This window comes from Columba livia, unplaced genomic scaffold (genome assembly GCF_036013475.1).
Source record: "Columba livia isolate bColLiv1 breed racing homer unplaced genomic scaffold, bColLiv1.pat.W.v2 Scaffold_95, whole genome shotgun sequence".
Lineage (NCBI taxonomy): Eukaryota > Metazoa > Chordata > Aves > Columbiformes > Columbidae > Columba > Columba livia.
Genome location: NW_027043818.1, coordinates 523,299 through 534,904, shown reverse-complemented (window position 1 = coordinate 534,904; position 11,606 = coordinate 523,299). Strand labels below are relative to the sequence as shown.

Genomic DNA, 11,606 nt, shown 5'->3' with positions numbered 1-11,606 from the left:
GGACTCTGGCACCTCCCTGGAGAGGCTGTAAATTCCCTTGGAGGCACTGAACCGCCCCAGGGTCACTCTCCCGTGTTCCTTCCTGGGAAGGTGTGTGGGGCTGTGCTGTTCAGTCATTTCCTGATGTGAATGCTGAGACCTGTCTCCCAAAGGTCCTCAGAGCGCAGCCCAGCTACTGTGGGAGTGGGCCAGTCCCCAAAAGGCAAAAGCTGGAGGCTGTTTCCTCCCCTCCCATGTCCAGCAGGATAAGAAGGTGCAGGCATCAGGAGCCGCCACCGCCGGAGCAGCTGGAGCTGCAGCTGGAGCCGGAGCCAGAGCAGCAGGAGCAGGCAGCGCGAGATCAGGAGCAGCGGCAGTGCCAGCAGCCTCAGGAGCAGCAGCAGTGTGCTGGTGAGGTGGCCGAGTGGTGAAGGCGATGGACTGCTAATCCATTGTGCTCTGCACGCGTGGGTTCGAATCCCATCCTCATCGGGCACTTGGCAGTGGTCAGAGTTCCTGGGTGTGAGCAGCCTGATGTGTGCCCCCAGTGAGCCTTTGTTTTAAGACAAGAGTTGCCAGAAAATACCTTGCAGGTGGCTCAGGACTCACCTCCGCACGAGGAACAGGAATGGAAAAGGAAGATCCAGGGAACTCACAGGACTGTCAGCCTCTCCTCAGCCCCTGGGAAGAGAGACACTGAAACATCCTGCAAGGACTTTCCAAACACAGGCAGCACAGGAAGGTGGTTGGAGTAGTAAAGCATAAAGCTGCAGTCATGCTGAACCGCTGGTAGCCGTCTGCAGTGAGGTGACCGGCGTGGTGGAGCAGAGAAGAGCAGGCAATGCTGTTCACCTCGCCATCAGTGAGGCTCAACCAGCCACGGAAACGAGAAAGAAAATACACGTAAGACACTTTCTGTCACAGAACACATTTCAAATAAGGTTTTTTATTTTTTTTGAATGGGAGGCATTGGTCTTCTCTGTTCTCAGAATCTCAGAATCACTGGGGTTGCAAGGGACCTGCTGACATCCTTTAGTCCAAGCCAACTGCTCCAGCAGGGTCACCTTGAGCCGGTTGTGTAGGACACAGTCTACTTGGGTTTTGAGCATCTCCAAGGCTGGAGATGCACAACCTCTCTGGGCAATCTGCTCCACTGTACGACACCCACATGCCTCCCGGTAAGAAAGTGTTTGCTGCCTTTGAGATGGAATTCCATATGTTTTAATTTGTGCCCACGACATCCTGCACTGCCAGTCGGCGCTACCGGTGAGAGTCTGGCTGCCTCTTCATTCCCTGCCGTTCGTATGGGGACAATCCCGGCTCCCACGGCCTCCCCTCACGCTCCAGACACACAAACCCTCTACAGCTGTGTGACAAAGCGGGTTCTGCAGGGCAGACCTGTGTGGAGGCCGAGCAGCCAGAAACGCCCCCTGCCCAAGGGATGTGGGGCCTGGGGGTCAAGGGCAACTGTTGTCTCCAAAACAAGGTTTGCTGCCCAGTTCACAATTTGCCCAATTGTAGCACACAGAGATGAGATGTTATTTGTTACAGAGTTGTGCAGGTCTGGGTGCTGGAATAAAGCCAGCACACCAGGAAGAAAAGTAGCAGCCACTATGTACAAAATGTTACCATCCTCAGGGAGTCCTGCAGACCTAATTGGTCACACATTTGCATATTGGTTACATAATCATTTCAGCATTTAGTGACCAACGTTCAGCTAAAGGACACTTCATCCAGCCATCTCAAGATGCGTTTTAAACAAAACTCAAGTAATTGTGCAGGCTTCAAACTGTCTTTGTGAGTGCAACAGAACGCTTCACCACACATTGCAGCATAACATACAAATATAACAACTGCTAATACGATCATTCCAATCCACCTCTTAATCCACGACTGTGAATCAGGAATCCAGGGCAAAAATCCTGTCCAAACCTCTTGAAATCCGTACGAGCTGTTGTCTTTCTGTGCCTCACGCAAGACGGCAACATGTTTCTGATCTCCTCTAACTCAGTCTTGATTCTTCCAGATTGATCAAAATTCAAACACGGTGTTTTCCCAAAAGTGTCCCAAGACATATAAACAGGAAGGGATATTCCTAATACAGGCACCCTTCATTTGAATTTTCAGGACCTGTGTGCATTCCCAGCAGCGGGTCTTGTCACCCGTCTGCATGGTCTGCTGGGTCAGCATGAAATGGACATTTTGGGCCCATGATTCTCCTGATTTAATCATCTGTGAACTCACCATGTAACCCCGTGAACCATCTAACAGGCAATGACCACCTGATTGTAGAAACAGATCTCTACAAAGAAACAGGTTAATGTAAAGTGCAATTAATACTAATAAAAATCCTTGTATGAGGTTCTATTGCAGTCCAAGTGCAGTTCATCACATTTCTGCAGTTTTAGGGATAAAGTAGTGATCTTGTCTATCAGGTACTCCTGGGTAACTCAGACGTTCCTGAGTGTCACCAGTAACAGGACTGGGTAGGGAATATCACATTTGTGATGGATACATTCAGGTGGTCTCTGGGGTGCTGTCACCGTTATTGGCTTTCACGGCTTTTGTCCCAGACATTTCCCAAGCGTTTTGCATTTCCTTGTGGATAACATCTTGTTTGAATAGTTTATGCATTTTCTTGAGCACGCTAAGCCATTTTACCATTTATTTGGTGGATAACCATCTTTTGCCTAATTCTACTCAGGTAATATCCATTTACACTTCACGTGCCAATGCTGTCAGTTGTGTTAACTAGACCTGACTCATTCCAACAGACAAACTTCCGTAAATCAACTGCTTCACTTCACTGGCGTTGAACTTGGTTCCAAACAGCTTCATGTCATTGACTCTGCTCTCTTTGAAAGGTCACGGGAACGAAGGGAAGGTGCAAACTCTCCAAAATACGGACATTGCACCCACCCTAAAAATGGACGAGGAGGAAAATCTCTGGAACTACAGGCTGGTCGATGAAACTTTACATTTTGAGTTCCTGTTGTTATTGTTTTAATGGAAAACAAAGCTTACAGGAGAGAAAGAATTGCACAAGAGCAACACCTTTGACAGATGCTCACCAGAACTGTTAAACAATGCCATCTCCATTTTCTTTAGGAACCCCCCACCAACTTTATATTAAAAAAATCAGTTGGCAAAAATTTGCAGTTGATCATTTACTTAGTAATTATACTCAAACCTTTGCAATTTAGATCGTTTCGAGTGAAAACTAAAAGCATTGGTGTCAGCTTTCCATCTCCCACTGTCTCTTTGTGTGAGCAGAGTAATTGGTGCAGTGAAGAACGTCTTGGTTTGGTTTTCGTTTGCCTGTTTGTTTCAATGCAATTTCTTGTGGCCGAGTGCTTTGGCTCCTTGTGTTTCTACCTGGGGCTTATCCAGGAGAATCCATCAGAGTGCACCAGCCTCTCCAGAGGGAGAACAAACACGACAAGCAAACTGAGGAAACTAAACGGTGTCGGGTTTGTAGTGACAAATCCAATAGATCTGAGGGTGTCTCAGTTGTGAGTCGTCTTCTCTGGGTGATGCGTCCACACTCTGGTGCTTCAGCTGGTGACAGCGGGAGCTGCATTAGAACACAGAGTTACTGCTCTGCATGTTTTCCTGGTTTTCCTTCCAAAGGAAGCTGTGCTGCACATGGCATTGGTATTTATCCTCACATATGATTGACAGTGTATATATATGTATATGGTATTTCACTATGTCTGGAGGCAATTTTGTGACCAGATAGGTCCAACGACATTGAATATGGCATTGCATGCCTATCTAGAAAATAAAATCTGCATTCTCAGTACGTATGGCAGACACATCTACATAGGTGTCTGTTTCTGGGTTTCTTAAACACGGACCAGTTCTTGCATCTTTACTGTTTAAATGTGGAAACTGAAGGAGACTTTTTAAAAAAGAAAAAAAAACATTCTCCGAATGTCCCTTTTTATTCAAAATAAAACTACAGAATTCCCAAACATTTCAGTAAATACAATTTCTGCTTAGTCTTTTCTTCCTAATGCATTTTAGCAGAAGAACACTCATTCTGTACTAGGCATGACGTGTTTTCTGTCATGGTCTTTATTCCCCAGATCTCATGCCAGACCCTGTTTCTCCTACATGTAATTATACATAGAAATTAGCCTCTGGGGGTAATTATTGGAGATCATTGGAGATAACAACCTTCCTCTTCCCTTTCATTTCTTTGATTGGCAGACGACTTTATCAGCTCAGTGCTTATGGTATAAGGGAAGCTTTCCCAGCAAAGACAGCGAGTCCTTGGAAGGAAAACCTCTCAGGTGGGTCAGAGAAGATCCATCTGATCCACTGCTCGTTCCTGCAGTTTAAAGGCCACACGCACGGCTGGAAATCCTGAACTGGTAAGTCAGTCTTTATGTTTTCTTACAGTAACAGATGAATAGATCAAGAAATCATAGATCAGTTACAGTGTAAATGATTGCGCTGAATCCTTCAACAAGCAATTCTTCTTGATTATCCCATCCAATATATGTTCATCATGTAAACTGCCAGATGTATAGTGAGGGAATACACTTGTAAGTCAAGAATAATGGCAAAACACATCCAGTTTTTCAGTTAAATTCTCTGTCCTGCTCGCCATTTCTGGATTCTTCTGTTTCATGTTTAGAGACAGAAACTGCCAAAGCTTCGTTCCTGGATTCCAGTCAGATTTGTCAGCCCCTCGCTAATAAAAAGACCACACATGTTCAGGGGAGGAAAGGAAATAGCTGAAGAGTATATTACTGTTCTGGATAGATTAATGCATCTTCTGTACAACATGTTTTTCTCTCATGCATACACAAACATGCATATATTAACGAGCTGTAAAATCTAAGAGATTGGAAAGAAGCGTGTTTATGTGTTCATTATTTGCTCTCATTGCCCTTAAAAGCAGGAAGAAGAAACCTCACCTTCTCCACCTTAAATCATTTATGGTATGGACAACTACTTAAAGGTTAGTAAAGGATCACTAAAATGTCCATGAGGAGAAATTGGCATTTCTAGAGCACAAATAAGAGATGTGTTTAGCAAGGAGATAGATCCATATACAGTATTACAGTCTAGACTACAAATGCTCAGTCGACGTCTCAAGCAGATATCCACTGAGTATAAAAGGAATCTAGAGCGAAACAGTCAATGGGAACATGCAAGGTCTGCTCTAAGTTACTGGCTGGACAGCTGTCTAAATCAGAGCTGAGAGCAAACTGAAACAAGAAAGAACTCTTCTTCTCTGTCAAAGACAGGTGTTTAGTACAAGCCAGAGGAGCCACCCACTGCAGGATCTGGTCTTTAGATTCAGTTCAAAGCTCTTGCTTAAACATAAATTCCTAAAATCTGTAACTAAGGGATTTGTAATCTCTGTAGCAGTCTCTCCTATGACCATCACTGCTGCCCCTGGAAACACAAAGGTGGATAATTTCCTGTTAGGAAATGAAGAAAGTCTGACATTTTCAAAACTCCGTGTTCCATTAGCATTACACCTGTGTTTTTAGTAATTTTTATCCCTGTACCACCTGAACCTCTGTGGTGCTGCTCTCAGTAGCGGGAATGTCAGCAGCCAGTCTGTGTTCTTCACATTCCATCCTACATGAAAACAGTGTGCGCTACAGAGGGGTTTTGCTACATTTTGGGTTGATTTTCTAGTGTTGCTATTGATAGTACAGTAACAAATCACTGGAATAAAGACATGCGTCCCTCTCACTTTCTTTCCTGTAAGAAATGTTGTTCAACTTTGTAGAAAGTTTCCACAGGAAACAGTTTACTAAATGCCCCAGTTCTTCACATGAACTCGCTGTTGTGGAACTGTTCTGTTTGTTTTTCTCCACTGACACCTGCAGGGATCGCTGTGGGCACCCGGCATGGAATGAAGAACCAAACTGCTGTCAGAGAGTTCATTCTCCTGGGATTTTCCTACGGGCTGCAGGTTCAGACGTCACTTTACCTGATCTTTCTGGCCACCTACACGGTAACAATCACTGAGAATGCCATTATTATCTTTGTGGTGAAAAGGAACCGTCACCTCCAAAAGCCCATGTATTATTTCCTGGGGAACTTGTCCTTCCTGCAGATTTGTTATGTCTCAGTAACACTGCCCAGGCTTTTGCTTGGGTTCCGGTCCCAGAGCATGACCATCTCATTCTCCGGCTGCATGACCCAGTTATACTTCTTCATCTCCCTTATGTGCACTGAATGTGTCATCTGTGACCGCTATTTGGCTGTGTGCCATTCCCTGCGCTATCCAGCCATCAGGACGCACAAGTTGTGCCTTCAGCTGTTGATTCTCCCATGGGCAGGAGGCTTTTCCATCTCCTTGGTCAAGGTGTCTTTAGTTTCACAACTCACGTCACGAACCACTTCTTTTGTGACATCTCTCCCGTCCTGAGCCTTTCCTGCACTGACACGTCCCTTGCAGAGACAGTGCACTTTGTGTGAGCCTTGGTGGTCCTGCTGATACCTCTCCTGATCATTGTTTTCTCCTACTGCTGTATCCTGTCAACTATCTTGTGTGTGCTTCAGTGCAGGGAAGGAGAAACGCCCTTTCCACTGGTACCTCCCATTTGGCTGTAGTCATGATCGTTTTCTCGGCCACTCTCTTCATGTACGCCAGGCCCAGGAGGATCCATCCGTCCAAACTCAACAAAACAGTGTCTGTCTTTTGTGCTGTGTTCACTCCAGCACTGAACCCTCTGATCTATTGTCTGAGGAACAAGGAGGTGAAAGAGAGTCTGAGAAAGACCACGGGCACAAGCTGCTTTGCACACCAGTAAGTTCTGAGGATAAGGATACGGAGGAACATGAGAGGAGTGACAAGTGTCCTTCTTGAAATGTGGTTGAGTAAACCTCTACAGCTTGTTCATCACTGACTCCGTCATCACTGACTCATTGCACTGAAGCCCGGCAAGGAAGAAATGGTATGTGGAAATGTCTCCTTCCCATTCGTGAGCGCTGTGACGCTGAATATTCTGCTACAGTATCAATAAAATAAGCCATAATAGGACTTTGGCTGATGGAAATCAGGCTTTTGAAAATCCTAAACCCTAGATTTATAGTTTTCAAAACCATGTAGGAATATTGGAAATTGAAATAAATAACTTTGGCTTTTTCTATGGATAAACAATGTTTAATCCAATTCCTTAACTGTATTCCTTAAACACGTGTTCATTAGAGCAAAAGCAAAACAGCGCAGGGTGCGCGGGGGATTCGCTCCGCCCAACACGCACACCTTTTAACAACAAGAGCTGTGCTTAAATACAGTGAGGTGTTCCATATTCACAATGACCCCAGGAACGCCTGTACATATTCATAACCTTTCCCGCTTCTCATTACAAGGAGTCTCGGAGAAGCATTTCCAGTCTCCTCTTTGAGCCGCCCTGTTCGCCTGCGCTGTGTCACTTGGTGGTTTTGAGGAGGGTCTTTGGGGTCTTTGGATGAGACTTCATAAACAAGTCTCATAACTTTTTACCTAGAACTTAACCACCTTTCCTTTTTCCAGCTTCAGAGCCCGAGCCTCATTTGGTTACACCTGTAAACACTGAACATCTCAGCACGAATCGCAGCTGCATTTCTCGCACTGTGAAGATATTTGGGTGCTGAACTCCGAGCTCAGCGCTGGCGGGGTGAAGTTCCTCCCTGAGGGGATGAGGGGAGGAGGGGGCGGGGCCAAGGGCCGGCGGCGCGCGGGGCTGAGGCGGCGAGCTGCGATTGGCCGGCCGGGACGCAGCGGCCGTTCCCGCCCGAGCCTTCGGGCGAGAGACAGAGCGGGAGTGCGGGGAGCGGCCGGGACGGGGCCGCCCCACAGAGTGCCCCGAGAGCGGGGTTCTGGGACTCTGCCCCGGGAACGAGCGACAGGAGGAGAGGGAACGGCCCCGATGGTACCAGGTGACGTTCTGACTGGAGACTGGAAAGTGTTCCTCCCAGCAAGGGCTGTCGGGCACTGAACAGGCTGCCCAGGGCAGTGCTGGAGTCGCCATCCCTGGAGGGGTTTCCACATGAGCTCCCGAGGGACATGGGGCAGTGCCGGGGGGGTTATGCTTGGACTCCAGCATCTTCAAGGTGTTTGACAACCAAAAGGGTTCTGTTGCACACTCAATTTTCACACTGTCATAGAGCCCGAAGGTCCCAGCGGGGTTTGGATCAGCGTGTTCTGGAACATTCTCAGTGGGTCAGGTCTGTGTCAAGAGTGTGGTGGAAACGAAAAGAGAGAAGGTGGAGAGAACAGTGGGGAGATGGAGGAGCAAGAGTGAAGGTGAATACCAGAGAGAGCAAGTGTGTGCAGGTCAGCAGTGATCACCCCAACCTGCCCCACAAACACGGCACCCAAAACTCCTGCACCCCAAAATACTCTTCCCAAACCCTGCACGCCCAGCTCCTTCCCCCCAAACCCTGCACCAAAAACCCTGCCCCGCAATCCGCACCCCCAAATCCTCCACCCCCAGATCCTGACTTCCCAAACCCTGCACCCCAAATCCTGTACCCCTAAATTCAGCCCTACCAAACTCTGCACCCCTAAAGCCTACAATTGAAACCTTGAACCCCCTAATCCTGCCCTCCCAAATCCTGAACCCCGAAACCCTGCACCCCAAATCCCTGCAACCCCAAATCCCAACTAACCCTGCCCCCCCAAATCCTCCACTCCAAAACCCTGCACCCTGAAACCCTGCACCTCCAGATCCTTCCCTCAAACCCTGCACCCCAATGTGCTGAACACCTGAAACCTGCACCTCAAAACCCTGCACCCCGTATCCTGATGCCCCAGATAATGCCCCCAAAACTCCTACATCTCCAATTCTGCCCCCCTAAACTCTGCACCCACAAAACAGGCACCCCTAAATTGTGTGCCCCCAAATCCTTCCTCCCAAGCCCTGAAACCCCCCAAACCTGTAATACCAAACTCTGCATCCCTGAATCCTGCACCCCAAAATCCTTCACCCACAAATCCTTCACCCCAAAATTCTGCACCCCCAAATCCTGCCTCATCAAGCCCTGTACCCTAAAGCTCTGCACTCCAAAGGCCTGCACCGTAAATCCTGCACCCCCAAACCCCTGCACAACCAAACCCTTGACCCCCAAATCCTGCAACCCTAAACCAGGCACCCCCAAACCCTTCCCCACCAAACCCTGCACCCCCATATCCTGCACCCCAAGACCCTGCGCTCCCAAATCCTTCATCCCCAAGGCCCCCAAGGCCGTCACCCCTCAAACCCTGCACCCCTGAAATCCTGTTCCCTAAGACCCTTCACCCCCAGGTCCTGAAACCCAAACCCCTGCACCCCAAAATACTGCACCCCAAACCCTGCAGGCCAACCCCGGCACTGCAGAGCCCTTCAACGCAAAATCCTGCACCCCTGGTTCCTGAACACGCTAAACCTGCCCCCCAAATCCTGCACCTCAAAACCTTGCACCCCCAAATCATTTTCCTTCAAATCCCACACCCAAACCTCATACACCCCAAGATCTTGCACCCCAAAACCCTGCCCCCTAAACTTTGTACCCCCAACCCCTGCACCTCAAAATCCTGCATCCTCAAACCCTGAACTGCTAAATCATGCACCCCCAGATCCTGACCCCCAATCTCTGCACCCACAAACATTGCACTCCCCAACCCTACACCCCCAAACCCTGAATCCCCAAATCCTGCACGCCCAGGTCCTGAACACCTGAACACCCCCAAAGCCTTTAACCCCCAATCCCAGCAACCCCAAATCTTGTATGCCCAGATCCTTCTTCAAACACCCTGCACCCCAAACCCCTGCACCCCACAGTCTTGCTCCCCCAAATCCTGCAATCCCAAACCCTGCACCCAAAATACTGCCCCCAAAACCCTGATCCCTGAAACACTCCACCTCCAAACCCTGTACCCCTAAATCCTTCCCCAACACCCTGCACCCCCAAACCCTGCACCCCAGAACCCTGTACCCCAAATCCCTCACCCCAAAGCCCTGCACCCCTCAAACCCTGCACCCCAAGATCCTGCTCCCCTAAATCTTGAACACCCAAACCTTGCACCCTCAAATCTTGCACCCCCAGCTCCTGCATCCCCAAATCCTGAAACCCAAATCCTGCACCCCCAGACCCTGCACCCCAAAACCTTCACCTCCAAATTCTGTCCCCCAAACCCTTCACCCACCAACCCTACACCCCTAAATTCCGCACCCGCAGATCCTGCCCCCCAAAATCCTGCACTCTTAGACCTGACTTCTAAATGCTGCACCCCCAAACTGGTGCACCCCTAAATCCTGAAGCCCCAGATCCTTCCCTCCCATACCATGCAGCCCCAAATCCTGAACCCCCAAATCCTGCACCTCTAATCCTCCACCCCCTTAACCCTGCACCCCCAAATCATCCAGACGCATGTCCCGAACCCAGCATCCCAACCCTGCCCCCCCAAAACCTACATCCCCAAATCCTGCAACCCCAGGTCCTGGACACCCAAAATCTGCACCCCCAAATCCCTTAACTCCCAAAACGTGCACCCCCAATTCTGCCTCTCCAAGACCTGCACCCCCAAACCCTGCACCACTAAATTCTGCATCCCCAAATCCCTTAACTCCCAAATCCTGCACCCCCAAACCCTGCACCCCCAAGCCCCTGTACCCCAAATCCTGCCCCCCACAAATGGCACCCTAAAAACCTGCACCCCCAAATCCTTTGTTACCCAGCCCTTCACCCCAAGATCCTGCTGCCCTAAACCCTGCACCCCCAAATCATCCCTCCCAACCCTGCCCCCCAAACCCTGTCCCCCTAAAGCCTGACCCCTATACCCTGCTCCCCAAAACCCTGCTACTCCAAATCTTGTACCCTCCGATCCTTCCCCGAACACCCTGCACCCCCAAACCCTGCATACCCAAATCCTTCCATCCTAAATTCTGCACCGCTAAACCCTGCACCCCAAATCCTCCACCCAAAATTCTGCCCCCCCAACTTGCACTCTACACCCCCAAACCGTGCACTGCCAACCCCTGAACGCCCAAGTCCTCCGCCCCCACGTCCTTAACGCCCAAAATGTGCACCCCAGATCCTCACCACCCAACCCTGCACCCCTTAATGTTCCACCCTCTAATAATGCACCCCTAAACCTCACACCCTGAAACCTGCACCCCCAGGTCCTGAATCCCCAAACCCTGCACCCCCAAATCCTGTGTCTTTAAATCCTGCCCTCCTAAAACCCTGCACCCCCAAATCCTTGCCCAACACCCTGCTCCCCCAAACCCTACACCCCAAAGAATTCACTCCCAAACCTTGCACCTCCAAATCCTGCACCTCAAAGGCCTGAAAGCCCAAGCCCTTCGACCCCATCCCTGCAACCACCAAATCCTGCACCCCAAAAGCCTGCACCCCAGAATCCTGCACCCCAAATTCTGCCCTACCAAACCTTTCACTCTAAACCCCTGCACCCCAAGGTTGTGAACCCTAAACACTGAACCCCCAAATCCTGCACCCCAAAACTCCACACCTCCAAATCCTGAACCCTGAAACCCCACACCCCCAAATCCTGTGCCCCAGTCCTATACACCCCACACTCTGCAACCTTAAATTTCTCCCCAAACCCCTGCACCCCCAAACCCTGCACTCTTAGACCTGACTTCGAAACCCTGCACCCCCGAACGGTGCAC

The 11,606-nt window shown here is 49.4% G+C and overlaps 1 non-coding gene and 1 pseudogene across 1 annotated transcript; both read left to right on the top strand.

The window, feature by feature from the left end:
- The first annotated feature begins 389 nt into the window (after window positions 1–389).
- TRNAS-GCU (transfer RNA serine (anticodon GCU)) lies at window positions 390–471 on the top strand. The gene has a single exon. It is a non-coding gene; the product is annotated as a tRNA-Ser (tRNA).
- Window positions 472–5,835: 5,364 nt separating this feature from the next.
- On the top strand, window positions 5,836–6,941 carry LOC135578172 (olfactory receptor 6B1-like; annotated as a pseudogene).
- Window positions 6,942–11,606: the final 4,665 nt, after the last annotated feature.